General features: G+C 53.7%; 1 long non-coding RNA gene across 1 annotated transcript in view; it reads right to left on the reverse strand.

Annotated features, from left to right (window-relative positions):
* LOC130145217 (uncharacterized) overlaps positions 1 to 996 on the reverse strand; it is a 28209-nt gene extending 27213 nt beyond the window's left edge. The window contains exon 1 of the long non-coding RNA XR_008820410.1: positions 900 to 996. This is a non-coding gene — a long non-coding RNA (uncharacterized LOC130145217). The remainder of the gene's footprint in view (positions 1 to 899) is intronic.
* Positions 997 to 13477: the final 12481 nt, after the last annotated feature.

Below are 13477 nucleotides of genomic sequence, written 5' to 3' on the forward strand. Positions count from 1 at the left end.
CTCCGCTCCACACACGCGTTTCACAGTATCCGCAGTCGCATCCAGCCCAGACTCCAGAACACAGATTACGTTTTAACTGACCTTTTCAACCTGAATCACCTCATCAGGATGCAAGGGGTTGTACAGAAGAGATTTTCTCTCTTTGGGTAGTCTGGATGCCACAATGTCAGTCCAGAAGCAAAGACAGTGCCTGCAACTGCCCGCTTGCTGGGTTTGCCCCTTCCAACGTGAAGATAAAACAGCAGGCGACAGCAAGCTTGTGCAAAGACCCAGCTAACGGATATGAACAGAAATACGCTGCCCTATCAGCCTCCCGGGGCTGTGGGGTTTCCAACATCCTTTTCACCAGAGCTGACATCTATGGCTCTTTCAGCTTGCCTTGGAGGTCACTCCCCAAAACGTGGCCCAGCGCCATTTACCCACATCCAGCCCAAGCCACTCATCTTCTCGGCCACAAGACAAATAACGTGCTCCAGCTCTGGCTCGACTTTCTCCTCTGCATCATCTGGGCTTACCATTTGCCTTCCCACGCAGAACAGCTGGCTCCATCCGGGCTCGCATGTTTCCTAAGGACCTTCTGGGGGCTGCACCAATTTTCCACTAACACTGCGCTTTGTTTATGCCCAGAGGTCTCCAGGTCAGCAAGCTGCTGGGGGTGGGAAGCTGGAGCCATTGCTCTACTGTACACAAGATACATTTGGCTCCTGTCTTTGGTTTGGCTGTGAACCCCAAGCAAGAGGCAAATGGAGCAGCAGAGCAAAACGACCTGGAGATGCTCCCCACCATGGCAGCGCCAGCTGCCATCCCCTGACCGAGCAGATGAGAGAGCTTGCTGAATAATAAAATAGCTTACACAAACCCTGCCTCTGTTAGACATAAATGTAACTGTTGTGACTTACCACAAGGTTGAGATGGAGGGATGTGAAGAGGGAAGCAAGTGGGAGCAGCACCGGTGTCCCTTCTCTGAGGAGGTAGGCTGCCCTGAGGAGACCACACAGGGCAGGCAACACATCTGCTGGACATTGCTGCCTGCCTCATGCCGGTTCTGAACAGAAAGAATACATAAGAAAGGGGAAAAAAAGTGAAGAGCATGTGACCGATTTACAACTAACCTCAGTGAGAGGCACCCAGCAGACCGAGGCCAGTAGGGGAAGAAAATGGGTTCAGTATCAAGGGGGCTGCTGGCACAACACTGCAGGGAGAAGCCAGTGGAGGCCAGCTTCTCAGTGGGATGTCTTTAAATGCATTTCACCCAAGGGTCTGCCACTGGTGTCACCCTCATGACAAAAATCCCACTTAACACGAGGTGCTACCACCCTCGGGGCCTGGCTGTGCCTTCCCCAAGGGAGCCAAAGAGGCTTCCTCAAACACAGGGCTCCCTCCCACACACCGCACCCCTTTCAGGTGAGTTGGCATCTGCTCACCCCGCACAACAACACGCCTCCCACCACATGTGGATGCATGTGGGGTCAGCACAGGCAGGGAAGAGGAACAGAAGCGCTTGGTGCAGCTCCTTTTGCTGTATGTTGCCTTAGCGCTGGGACAGGACACCGCCAGCATCCAGGTGTGCAAAGCCAGAAGCTGCACCAGGAGAATCTCCCAGAGCCAACACTTCTCAGTATCATCCTCACACCTCCTTACAGCCCCAGTCCCTCAGCCTGAAGTGACTCACACAGAGCAGCAGGAAGGTGTGATTTAAGTGCAGAACACAGCTGGGAAAGCACCTGAAATCTGGCTGGAGCTAACACCCTTTCCCAGGGCTCAGGCCCTGTCTCTTTGCAGAGGCTGGCAGCCAGGGCCAGGGCCCCCACCCCTTGCAAAAGCCCCAGTGAGGCTGGTCCCTGGGAGCCCTAGATAAACCAGGCAGCAGCAAGGTGCAAGAAACCTTCCTAGGAATGGCCAGAGAGCAGTGCCCATACTCAGCATGGGGGTGAGGGGAGACCCTCATCACCTTCCCTTCCCTGACGCTGCAGCACAGCACAGCCTGGCTGCCTGCTCCCATTCCAGCACCAGGAACCCCCTACCACAAGCTATACCCTCCCAAAGGTCACAAGCCTTTGCTGATGCCAGCAAACCACCCCAAAACCCCTCCTGGCCACCCAAACACCCACGTCACTCACTGCTGCAACTTGTTGCACCCCAGCTTTCTGCTGCTCCCTCAGCTCCAGCGTGTGAGCAACCCCCCCATCAAATGAACAGGGCAGCAGCACATCGCCCAGGGCCAAGGTGTGTGGGTGAGCCTGGGTGGGCTGGATGCAGCCGCCCGGCCTGTCCTGGCAAGAGCAGGCTGTTTGCAAGAGCGGTTATCGGGGGTTTTGCTATTGCAACAGTGACAGAAGAGATACCGCACCGCCCCGAGGAGAAGCCCAGTCCCTCTCCCCTACAGCACAGGGCATCCTGCTGGGGGAAAATTTTCCATCAGAAGTGCTGGGGTTTGTACCTTTAAAATGAGGTAGGGGGGATTCACTGAGCAAGCACAGATGGAGCCCAGAGCCCATTTTAACAGGCCACATGTCGCCCCAGGAAAAGGCCTTGGACGAACGGGATTTCAAGCGGCTCATCTGCAGCACCTTGCAGCTTCGTTGACAGCCTGAGCAAGCAGAAGAGACAGGCATCAGGGAAAACAGAGTCAGAAACAGGGGGGGAGAGAAAGACTAGAGGAGCAGAGACAGCCTAACAACAAAGGCTTGTCTGTTCCAGGGAAACGAAAGTAAGTGTGTGCATGTGTGTCTGTGCAAAGAAAATGAGTATATTTATACTTGAAGTTGTGTGGACTATGTGATAAAGGTGCCTGTGTATACACCGTCTGTAGTATGAGTTTGTTAGAGAGCAGTCAGCGTCTCTGTGCTTAAAAAGTGGAGCTGTACCTGTAGGTGTGAGCTGTCTGTGGGCTATCTGGGCACAGCTAGAGAGCGTGAAATGTTTATCGTGTGCCTGTGTTGACTAAGAGACGGGGGTGCTCACCTGAGGGAGCTGCAGGGAAGTGATGCAATTAGGGCATGAGTGTGTACAGCAAAGCCACACAGCAGAGCATGTAAAAAGCATTTGTTGGTAGAGATTTCATGCTTGAATCTGCAAGCACCCATGAGAAGTGAGGAAGAAACAGCGCGCGTTTGGGGGTGAAAAGAGTACATCTCTGCATCCGTGAGAGAGGAAAAGACCATGGGATGCTCGTGCTTCCAGAAGGCAAGCATGGCAGGGATGCTGCGCTGTGACTGCATGTGTCAAAATTCACTCCGAACAAATGCCAGGAGCTTCTTAATCTGGCTGATACTGGTGTTGCACCCATCCGCCCCTCGGTGCAGCGGGGCTATGTGCATTTCTCAAGCTTACACCTTCGATTTGGAGTCTGATGGGCAGGATCTCCAGCTCAGTGTTTTGTCAGCCTTGGGGAAAACCAGGCTTTTCAGGGAACAACATTCAACCAGTATTAGCACAAAGAAGGCCAGCACGTAGTGCTGCTTTTCAGCCCGGCACTGCTTTCAGCTTGCAATTCTTGCTCACTGAGATGGAGTGGATTTTCCTTCCTCCAGACCCCACTGTGGTTGGAATACAGGTGCTGCCTTACTGCAATCCGCATGTTTCAGGGAGCTTTGCAGAAAAAAATCAACACACAGACCTCTGAATCGCTATGTGGTTACGATACACCCGCATGCACCCGTTTTGTAGCTGAGTGTGTTGTGGGGTGCAGGCAGAGGCATGTGTGTGGAGCTGGCGGGAGGGGATGTGGGGCGGAGAACTGGGGGCAGTGGGGGACCGGGGGTGGCTGGATGCTGCTGCTCCCACACCGAGCCGGGCTGCCTGCCCTCCTTTCATGCCACAAAGCAGCAAATTCCCAGGAAGATGAAAACGGCTTTCAGGGTTTGTGCAAAGGAAAGCGGGGTGGAGGGCGGGGAAGGCGGAGAGTTAAAAAAAAACAAAACAAAACAAAACAAAAAAAAAAAACCAACAAAAAAACCCCAAAAAAACAGTGAGAAAAAAGGAGAGAGAAAAAGAAAAGCAAGGCGAGGGAAGAGGCGCCCAGCCGTGCACAGGGCTGCTTCCAGGTGCCCTCTCCCGGCCGTGCTGGGGTTTCTCTTCGGAGCCGGCCGGGGCTGGGGGCACGGCGCACGGGGGGCTGCAGCGGGGTCCTGGCCCGGGAGCGGGGTGCTGGGGGGAGGCGGGGGGGCTGCTGCCCCCAGGGCCCCGACGTGGGGGTTGTGGCTCCCTGCCGGCTGCCCCCTTTGGTACAGCGCCGTCACGTTGTGACATGGTCGGGGTGGGAAGGGACCTCCGGGCATCACCCAGCCCAAGCCCTGCCAAGGCAGGGGCACCCGGAGCGGGTTGCACAGCGTGGCGTCCAGGTGGGTTCTGAATGTCTCCAGAGAAGGAGACCCCGCAGCCTCCCCGGGCAGCCTGTGCCAGGGTCTGTCACCCTCAGTATAAAGACGTTCTTCCTCACGTTCCTATTTTGGCAGCTTTCATCAAAACCAGACTTCTGTGAGCCCTGGTGAGGCCGCAGCTGGAGCGCTGGGTCCACTGCTGGGCTCCCCAGGTCGAGAGAGACGGGGAGCTGCTGGAGAGGGGCCAGCGGGGGCTACCGAGGTGATGAGGGGACTGGCCCGTCTCCCTTATGAGGAAAGGCTGGGGGAGCTGGGGCTGTTCAGCCCGGGGCAGAGAAGGCTGAGGGGGATCTTACCAATGGCCACAAACATCTCGGGGGCGAGTGTCAGGAGGCTGGGGCCAGGCTCTTTTCAGTGGTGCCCAGCGACAGGCCGAGGGGCAACGGGCACAGACTGCAGCCCAGGAAGCTCCATCTGAACATGAGGAAGAACGTCTTTACCCAGAGGGTGACAGACCCTGGCACAGGCTGCCCAGGGAGGCTGTGGGGTCTCCTTCTCTGGGGACATTCAAACCCCACCTGGACGTGACTCTGTGCAACCTGCTCCAGGTGCCCCTGCTTTGGCAGAAGGTGGGAGTGGATGATCTCCAGAGGTCACTTCAACCCTGACCATGCTGTGATTCTGTGAAGTGTGTTTTGGGCTATTTTTTTTTTCTCCCTGACACACATATCATCCCCATATGTGGAAAGGGAATCCTGCTAGGCCCTTCCTCCACACGCTATCCGCTTGCACCACTGAGTTTCTGCAGTCACCATAGTTGACATCTTGAACTGGAATAGTTAACCAGGGGGCAAGGAGTGCCTTACACAGCAGAAGAGAATAAGAGAAATTAAGTTAGGGGTCCTTTAGAAACCAAACACTTAAACAGAGGTAACCTGCAGATGGACGTGCTTACTGACAAAGGCTAGAAGGCTGGTAAGGAAGGGTGAAGTACAGCACGAATGGGGACCAACAGAGACACCTTCATAACTGCATTTCCTTCATGACACCAGCCAAGATCACCTTCCATCACACACAAAAATAAGTGTTTCAGAGATAGAAAGATGAAGGATTTCAACCTAAACCACAGGGAACCACAGAGAGAAGACAAGAGTACAAATTGCCCTGGGAGAGGTTTTACCTTAGAATCCCAGAATGTTTTGGGTTGGAAGGGACCTTAAGGATCATCTAGTTCCCACCCCCTGCCACAGGCAGGGTCACCTTCCACCGGACCAGGTTGCTCCAAGCCCCATCCAGCCTGGCCTTGAACCCTTCCAGGGATGGGGCAGCCACAGCCTCTATGGACAACCTGTGCCAGTGCCTCACCAACCTCACAGTAAAAACTTTCTTCCTAATATCTAATCTAAATCTACGCTCCTTCAGCTTAAAATCATTGCCCCTTGTCCTATCACTATGTGCCCTTGTAAAAAGCCCCTTTCCAGCTTTCTTGTAAGCCCCTTCAGGTACTGGAAGGCCGCTCTAAGGTCTCAGTGGAGCCTTCTCTTCTTCAGGCTTGTATCTTGGTATAAGAAACAATTTTTTACAGTGAGAATAATCAGTCACTGGAACAACCTCCTCAGGGATGTGGTGGAGTCCCCTTTGCTGGAGGTTTTCAAGACACGACTGGACAGGGTGTCAGATAATTTCATTGAGGTTCCCTTTCCCATGAAAGGTTGGACCAGAGGATCTTTGAGGTCCCTTCCAACCTGGGCTGTTGTGCAGTTCTATTTAAAATACAGTTAAGAAATCCCTGCATCTAAAAACAAAACCACACCAATGTTTCTTATGTGGGAGACTGCTTTTGGTTCCCTGTTTTACCCTGCACAGGCTGCAGTTTGTGTTCCTGTTCCTCCACCAGAATTAGCAGCGTCAGATTTTCCAGCACTCTCTCTGCTGTGTGAGGAACGAGGGGGCACAGGCGGGACAAAGCCATCGGAGTCTGGGAAAGACATAAGATGAGCTGCAAGGCCCTACTCCCACCTCTGCCCTTCCGTTGCCACTCAGCCTTGAACACAACCCAAATGCTGAGTCTTTGTTTTTTGTCTTCTGGAAGACAAGTCATCTCAAATGTACCCTCTGGGAAAATTTGGGGCAGCTGACGGGGAGGTTTGCCGCCTGTTGTGTAAGTGGCAGAACATGTCTGAGCAGCTGCAAGAGGAACCAAAACTTGAACCCGATTGGCATGGAGATCACAAACAGAAAGTAGCGACTAATGTGTTCTGAATTTATGAATAACAGAAATCAAGTGTTTCAGAGAAGTCTCTAGCCCATTCAGATCTCCTTAGGTGCAAAGCACGATCTAAATTAAATTAACCATTATTCTGTTTGTGCACTGGGCTGATCTCTTTTTACAGGCACAAAATACACTCTGCTGGGGGAGGTACGTGAGGGCCAGCTGAGTTCAGGAGTTTGGATGAGCTCCCTTTAAGCCTAGCCTGTGATACACAAGCCCTGTAAAAGCTGTGTACTGAGCCTTTAATGGCAACAGCTTTTCCGCTGCCTATTCTAGGGAAAAGCCTTATGGCCAATAATACTCCCAGGTCTATTAGCTGGGAGGTAAATTAGCGCAAGGGAGGCGTAAAAGGCATGGGATGAAGGGCACAGAGCCATAATGGGGCTGTGCTCGTGTTGTCCCACTAGATGACAGCACCAACGTGGGTCTGGGCACCCTGCACACACCAGCCCCGAGCAGGCTGCAGACAGAGCACCTGCTGCCTCTGCTTCTTGGCCCTGGAGACAGCTGATAGAGCAGCTGAACAAAGCACTTGGGCCAAATCCTGCAGAGCAGGGCTTTGTGCAGGAGCTGCTAGGTAGTCCTGTGCTGTAAACTGCCTTCCCTGCCTAGAGGTGTGTGCCAGGAGCTGGCTAATGGGGGCTGCGCTTAATTAAAGCATCCACAAACTGTTGTCATCATTGCCCGGCCAGCCCCAGAATTCCCCTTCTCCTCCAGCGAGACCCAGCAGCCATCAGTTCCCTGACCAAGCTACCCCTTGGGCAGGGGTCCAGCTTTGTGTCCCCTCCTCCAGCCACGATGTTCACCACCTAAGGCAGAGACTTGAGCCGAGGACCACTGGAAAGGGCCAGCTCCAGGTGTAAACCAGGCATAGCACAAAATCCCTTCATGCAGCCAAGTCTCCCCAGGGAACACCTTCAGTGGCACGTTTTAGGTAGGGCATCCATCCTGGCCCCCTCTGGGTTGTACCTGACTGAAGGCTGGCCCCGAAGTGGCAGTAGCTAGATGTCCAGCTTCCAAAGCTGCCAGGAGACCCATGGCAGACCCATGGCCTGGGCTCCTGGCTGGGAGCCACGCCACTTGGAGACAACCTTCTGCTTCCAAGGCGCGACTGCCCCGTGAGACCATCCAACTTGCTCTTCACACACCGGCATGACACTTTGGGCTGGGAGAAGGTGTGGAGCAGCCAGGTCCTGTGGGAGAGATGAGCCAAGCGTGTCAGGTCCCGGCAGCTGTGCCCATCGCCAGGCTCAGCCCTGCTCGGCGCCTGCGGTGCAGTCTGCAGCGCTGGGCTAAGCCTCACCTGTCAGAGGGGTGTCATCTGTACCATTTCTTTCATCCCAGCTTCCTACAGCAGTGGTTTCTTAAAGGGTGGAGCATCTTCTTTTTATACCTTGGAAAAAAAAGCTTTTGCTTCCCTTCTGATCAATCTAAACCAGTCTGCTGTACTATATCTTATTAGGGCTTCAGAAGCACATGTCCTTCAAAACTTGAGGAGAGGGAGAGGACCAACAGTTCTCACTGTTTAACACGTGTCCATGTGTTGAGACAGCTGCTCTGGTGCCTCACCAGTAGTGGGGCAGTTTTTCATCTCTAGATAAGACATCACACCTGCATTTGCCTCAGGTGCTCTGTCACAGATGTTCTCTAGCACGGATGCTTTGAGAGAAAGGAGATTCACAGCTACTTCTTCTACAGTTGCCATCTTGAAATGCTTCTCCTCAGCTGTCAACATGGCCTCTTAAGCTTGGCACCATCTGTGGCCCTTCAGAGCAGCAATTTGGTGGTTTTCCTAAAGCTGACCCTGTTTTTCTGATGTGACCTTCTCAACATCAACAGAGGGGTCTGCTGCAGGTAGTGTTTGATATTAGGGACGTACATATCCATCCTCTTTTCCCTAGAACCTATGCCAGGCAAACCATCCCTGTGGTACAGGGATGCCAAGGAAGAGAGGTGGGATGGGCAAGGATGAGCCTGATAAGACAGCGTGCTTTGGCAGCAAAAGCCAGGGACATATTTGCTGTTCTCAGCAGCATGGGACTAGGCAGCCCATTGCAGCCTGAATTTCTAGGCAAGGCTTTATTTCTGATAAAGATAAAAGGTGGGGACACCATTTGTTTCCCCCATTTTCCTTATTAAACAGACCTTCCTTTGGAAAACTTTGGATTCCCAGCAACATCTCCAACACTCAGTATTTAATTTCCACCACAGAGCCTAAAGGGTCCTCCAAGTCACTTGCTGTGCAGACATGCTTCCTTCCCATCAGTGCTTTTTAAAACACTTACGTTACTCGCTTCCTCTTTTGCAGTGGCTAGCTTTTGGCTAAGCTTGTCTGTTTTTAAATGGCTAAAAGAAAAATAGAAACTATAGAAATTGTAAGCTCAGCGAAAGGGTGTTGGAGGTTTTGCTGGTTGGGTTTTGGGTTTGAGATACAGGCACTTCCCCTGCAATAGGAACAAGATCCTCATTCTGCCCTTCACTCGCAGTGGCCCTGGCTATTGAAATCACACTGAAGCCAACTAAAATTGAAGTTTCGGCTACTACAGTGACCAGAGTGCCTGCAGCATGCAGGCCTTGCAGTCGCCCCAGCATCGTGTACAGCTGCTCATACTGCCCAGTGTTGTACAGCCATTCTCGGAGACACAGCTCCCTCAGGTGGTGCCTTCAACACCTGTAAAACCTCCAGGAAAGTAGAAATGGAATAAAACGGTGATGCCAGCATAAACCGATAGACAAGTACTCCCTTCTCAGACAAGAGGAGAAATCAGGACCCCGTCTCCTCGACAGGGATATGAACAGGAGCATCCCAAGCCTACAGCCCACCCTTGGTCCCCCAGCCCTGCCATCTGCCAAATGCTCAGGGCAGGGAGACCCACCGAGGGGCAGGACATGCCATCGGCATGAGATGAGAGGTCAGGAGCAAGAGCAGAGCAGGGCAGGCCCCCAGACCCCTAGCACAGAGCTCCTTCCCAGGGCTGAGCTTCTGCCCAGCAGGACCCCTCAATGAACCTGCCAGCAAACAGCGGGGGCTCCGGGGCACCCAGCCCCACATGGGGAAGGGACTGGAGCCCGCTTTGGGAAGAGCCCATCATGGAAGCCAGGTGCTCACATGTTTTGTGGAAGAAAAGCTGGAGACCAGGGCTAGCCTTGAGTAGGAACTGGTTGGCAAACAAGCACCCCTTTATTTCACTCCCATTCTTCATGGGAAAGCTCACCTTGCCTTTGACAGAGGAAGAGGGGGTTGTCTGACTTCGACTGCTAACAGCAGCGGTCCCAGACTGTCCCAGCAGGCGTTACATTTCAGTGTGAGGCTCCTCGAGGGCTCGTTGTCCTAATGCACCGACCTTACCACCTGTCCCCACTTCACTGGTGTTCAGCCAGAGAGCGGTAAGCGCATGTAAATGCGGTTTGGGGGTGCCTGCCGGCAGGTTTGTTTCAGAGCTGTTCCTCTCCAGCCATGCACATCCCTGCTGGCACCCCCTCGCTCACCTGCCCCACAGCACCCAGCAGGGCTGGACATGAAAGCAAGTATTTGTTGGGGGAGAGCAGGCAGCAGCCCCACACGCTTGCCTGCTGTTATGTAGGCAGAGAAAGCGCAGGGGAAATGCAAACAATGAGCACTACTATGCAGATAACGTCTCTGTTGTGGGATCATCTCTTCCTGTTATCTCAAAAACTGCATTTCAGAGGCACCGAAGGCAGAAACTGTCTAACGATATCACCCAAAACAAAGGCATGCAAGGCACCAGCACTGTTTTGAGGTTGGTGCTGCTGGCAGCCAGGTGGGCAGGGTTGAACATCACCTTAGTCATTCGCCTGCCTTAGCCTTTGCCCTCTCCTTCCCTCTGCGCGTACTTCGACCAAAGCAGCAACTTACAAGGAGTTGTAAGGGTTACACAGGGAGGGAGAGCAGTGCCTGCTGGCACAACAGGCTCTGGGGGCCCACTGCCCACCCAGCGAGACTCAGAAAACTGGGAGTCAGCATCAGCTCTGCATCTCCCATGGCAGGAGGCAGCAAAGAGGCGTACCCTTCTTCAGTCCTTTTCGAGCCAGGGATCGTTCCCAATGACAGAGGGCAAAGGCTGACAACGGCAAAGCAACCTGGAGCAGGCATGATGAAGAGAAGCCATGCTCCACTGGGGTGCCTTGGAAGTCCCCTCTCGTCCCTCTTGGCGGGCTGACACGTGCATAGGTGGAGTGCCGAGGTGGTGTTCAAAGGGGAAGAATAAACCACCCAGAGTGGGCATTCTGTAGGAAAGGCAAGCTAGAAGAGAAAGTAACGCTGCAGCAGTGCTACCCAGGGAGGTGTCACAGGAGGTGACAACAAGGCGGTTGGTCCTGGGATTGAAAAAGGAGGGGGAAGCAGGAGGCCCAGCAAGGCATGCAACACTTACCCCCCGCCCAAAGGTAAATCACAGCTCAGATGAGAGCTCTGCACTGAAGGAGAAGCCCCACGCCAGGACTGTGAGCATGAGGGACTCGAATCCTGCTTCCTGGTTGTCCACCTCATCTTCTCAAGCTGCCATTTCTGTGCCGGCTCATCCCTCTCCACCTGCCCTGTTGTCCAGTGTGCTACATGCATGGACCATGGCTTATTCCCCGGGCTAGCTCAGCTTATCCCTGCCCTCCTCCTCTTCCCCAAATCCCAGCTGGGAAGCCCTGGGCTGTGCCTGGCAGATGTCCATACTGATCCTGACGGGAGGTAGCTCCTCACGTGCGTGCTCCTCTCTCCCCACAGCTGCCCTTTGCACCTTCCCAGTTCCAGCAGGTCAGGGGGAGCAGCAGCTGTGTCATGGTGCTCTGCCGTGGGCTTTGGGCCCCTGCTGTTCTTGGGGGGGGGGCACTCCCCCTTGCCAAGGAGGAGAAATTCTGGTGAGGGGGCTGTAGGTTTGCACCCTCACCAGCTTGGGGTTGTTTGCCTTTGCCCTGCCAGGAGAACCCACAAAGAGTGAGAAATTTTGCTCAGTTCCTCACTTTCACTGCCACCCTCCCCTCCCAAGGGGACCGGGGAGGCCATCGGGGTCTAAACTCTTTCCTGGTCTTTCAGGACAGACATGTCAGGGGTGGTTCCCTTCTCGCCAGAAGGTGCTTAGAGCCCAACTATGGAAAATCAGCCCCAGCTGCACTGGGACAGCAACCTCACCCTCTGCCTGCAGAGCTGCAGCTCTCCCCCGCTCCCAGCAGCAGAGCAGAGGGGACACCCAGTCTGGGGCGAGCACCAGAGGCTGCTCGAGCAGCTCTGCAAGGGCCAAGGCTGAAGCTGCACCGCTGTGGGAGGGAAGCGCTCCCACAGCCTCTGCCAACCCATGGCTCAAGGCAGCAGCAGGGCTGCAAGGATGGGAACAGTACCTGTGTAAACTCCCACCTACCGGGAGGGAAGGAGGACTTCGTTGGGGTAGAGGGTGAGAGGGAGGTTGGATTTGGCATCCCTCCCCTGAGATGAGGGTGGGAGAGGAGGCCAGGAGGCCACGTTGTTGGCACAGGGCCTCTTGCTGTGCTCCCATTCAATTAACTTTTATCTTTCTTCCCACAGCATGAGATAGGATTGCCCAGCAGGGCCATTTCACAAGCGTGATAGCTACTAGAATCTGATCTTATCCAAAAGTCTGAGGCCAGACCTCTTACGTTATCAGTCACAGCACATGAACAAGCCCCTCGGTCCCTCTGGACCCCAGGTGACCCTCAGTCAGTTTGGGAAGCAGAAGGTGACAGCCACACCAGCCTGCTGGCTGCACAGCTAGCACCTGCAAGCAGCGCTGGTGGAGCGCCTTGCCCACCCAGCTGGCTCTGCTCCTGCCTGATGCCCGCAGTACATCCCACAGAGGGCTGCAGTTTGAAAGACAAGCCCAGCACTTCCATCGTAAGGCTTCAGCGTGGCTGGGGAGACGATGCCCTGCCTCACAGCATGGGGAAGGGAGCTGGCAGGCAGCACAGCCACAGCTAGGGTTTATCTCCACATCAGAGCCTGAAGATTTGTTGCAGAATAAGGACAAAATTGGTGTCTTTTCCCCATAGTATCATTTTTGCACACGTCCTGAGAAAGACATTTGAACTAGTCATGGTTTCCTACTTGACCTTTTACAGGCTCAGAGTTTTATTTTAGAAATGGAATTATCTAGCTGGTTCCAGCACCGCCTGTGCCAGAAGGAAGAAAACCTCCCTCTGGACTGGCTAATACCCAGCTGAGATACAAGAGGGTCTTGTCTGCTTTACTAGAAAGGCCAAGTTTAGGCAGCAAGTGCTGCTGATGTCACGTGGATTTAGACTGGGGTGGAAGATTTATGTCTATACAACCAATCATTGCTCTCTTGGGTCCTACTCAGCCTGCACAACTGGCCAGCGCTGCAGGACCACAGCACGACCACAGACCTACTCGGATCACCGGGCTGCACTTTCCTCCCATCCCTTCAGCGCTGGCTCCGCAGCACATCACCAAGCAGAACTGATCCCTGCTAACACCCGGGCAGCATAAACTGCATCTCTCCAACCAGGGGAGGACAAGGCAGCATCCTTACAAAGCACAACTCAGCGCATCAGCCCTCTCGTCTCATTTCCTTTAAGAAGAATGAGGAAAAACACTTCATCTTGTATGACTCATTCGTAGATGTGTCGAAGAAAGAAGAACCACGAAAGGTTGCAGCCAGTATCACCAGGGCCAAGCACTTCCTGTTATTTCTTAGGTCTTGCTGTCAGCTCATTTTCCAGAGCTGAAACATCCCCTACAGGATAAAAACCCGACATTTGATTGCTCCATGACACACATTCTGAAAAATCACTGACTTTTCAAGTAGGGACCAAATAGAACTCGGGACTGTAGAAGTATCGTACATTGCAACACATCAGGAACAAACACGAGACAGCAAAAACAATGGTGATTAATAAA

The sequence above is a fragment of the Falco biarmicus genome, chromosome 2, assembly GCF_023638135.1.
Source record: "Falco biarmicus isolate bFalBia1 chromosome 2, bFalBia1.pri, whole genome shotgun sequence".
NCBI classification, from domain to species: domain Eukaryota; kingdom Metazoa; phylum Chordata; class Aves; order Falconiformes; family Falconidae; genus Falco; species Falco biarmicus.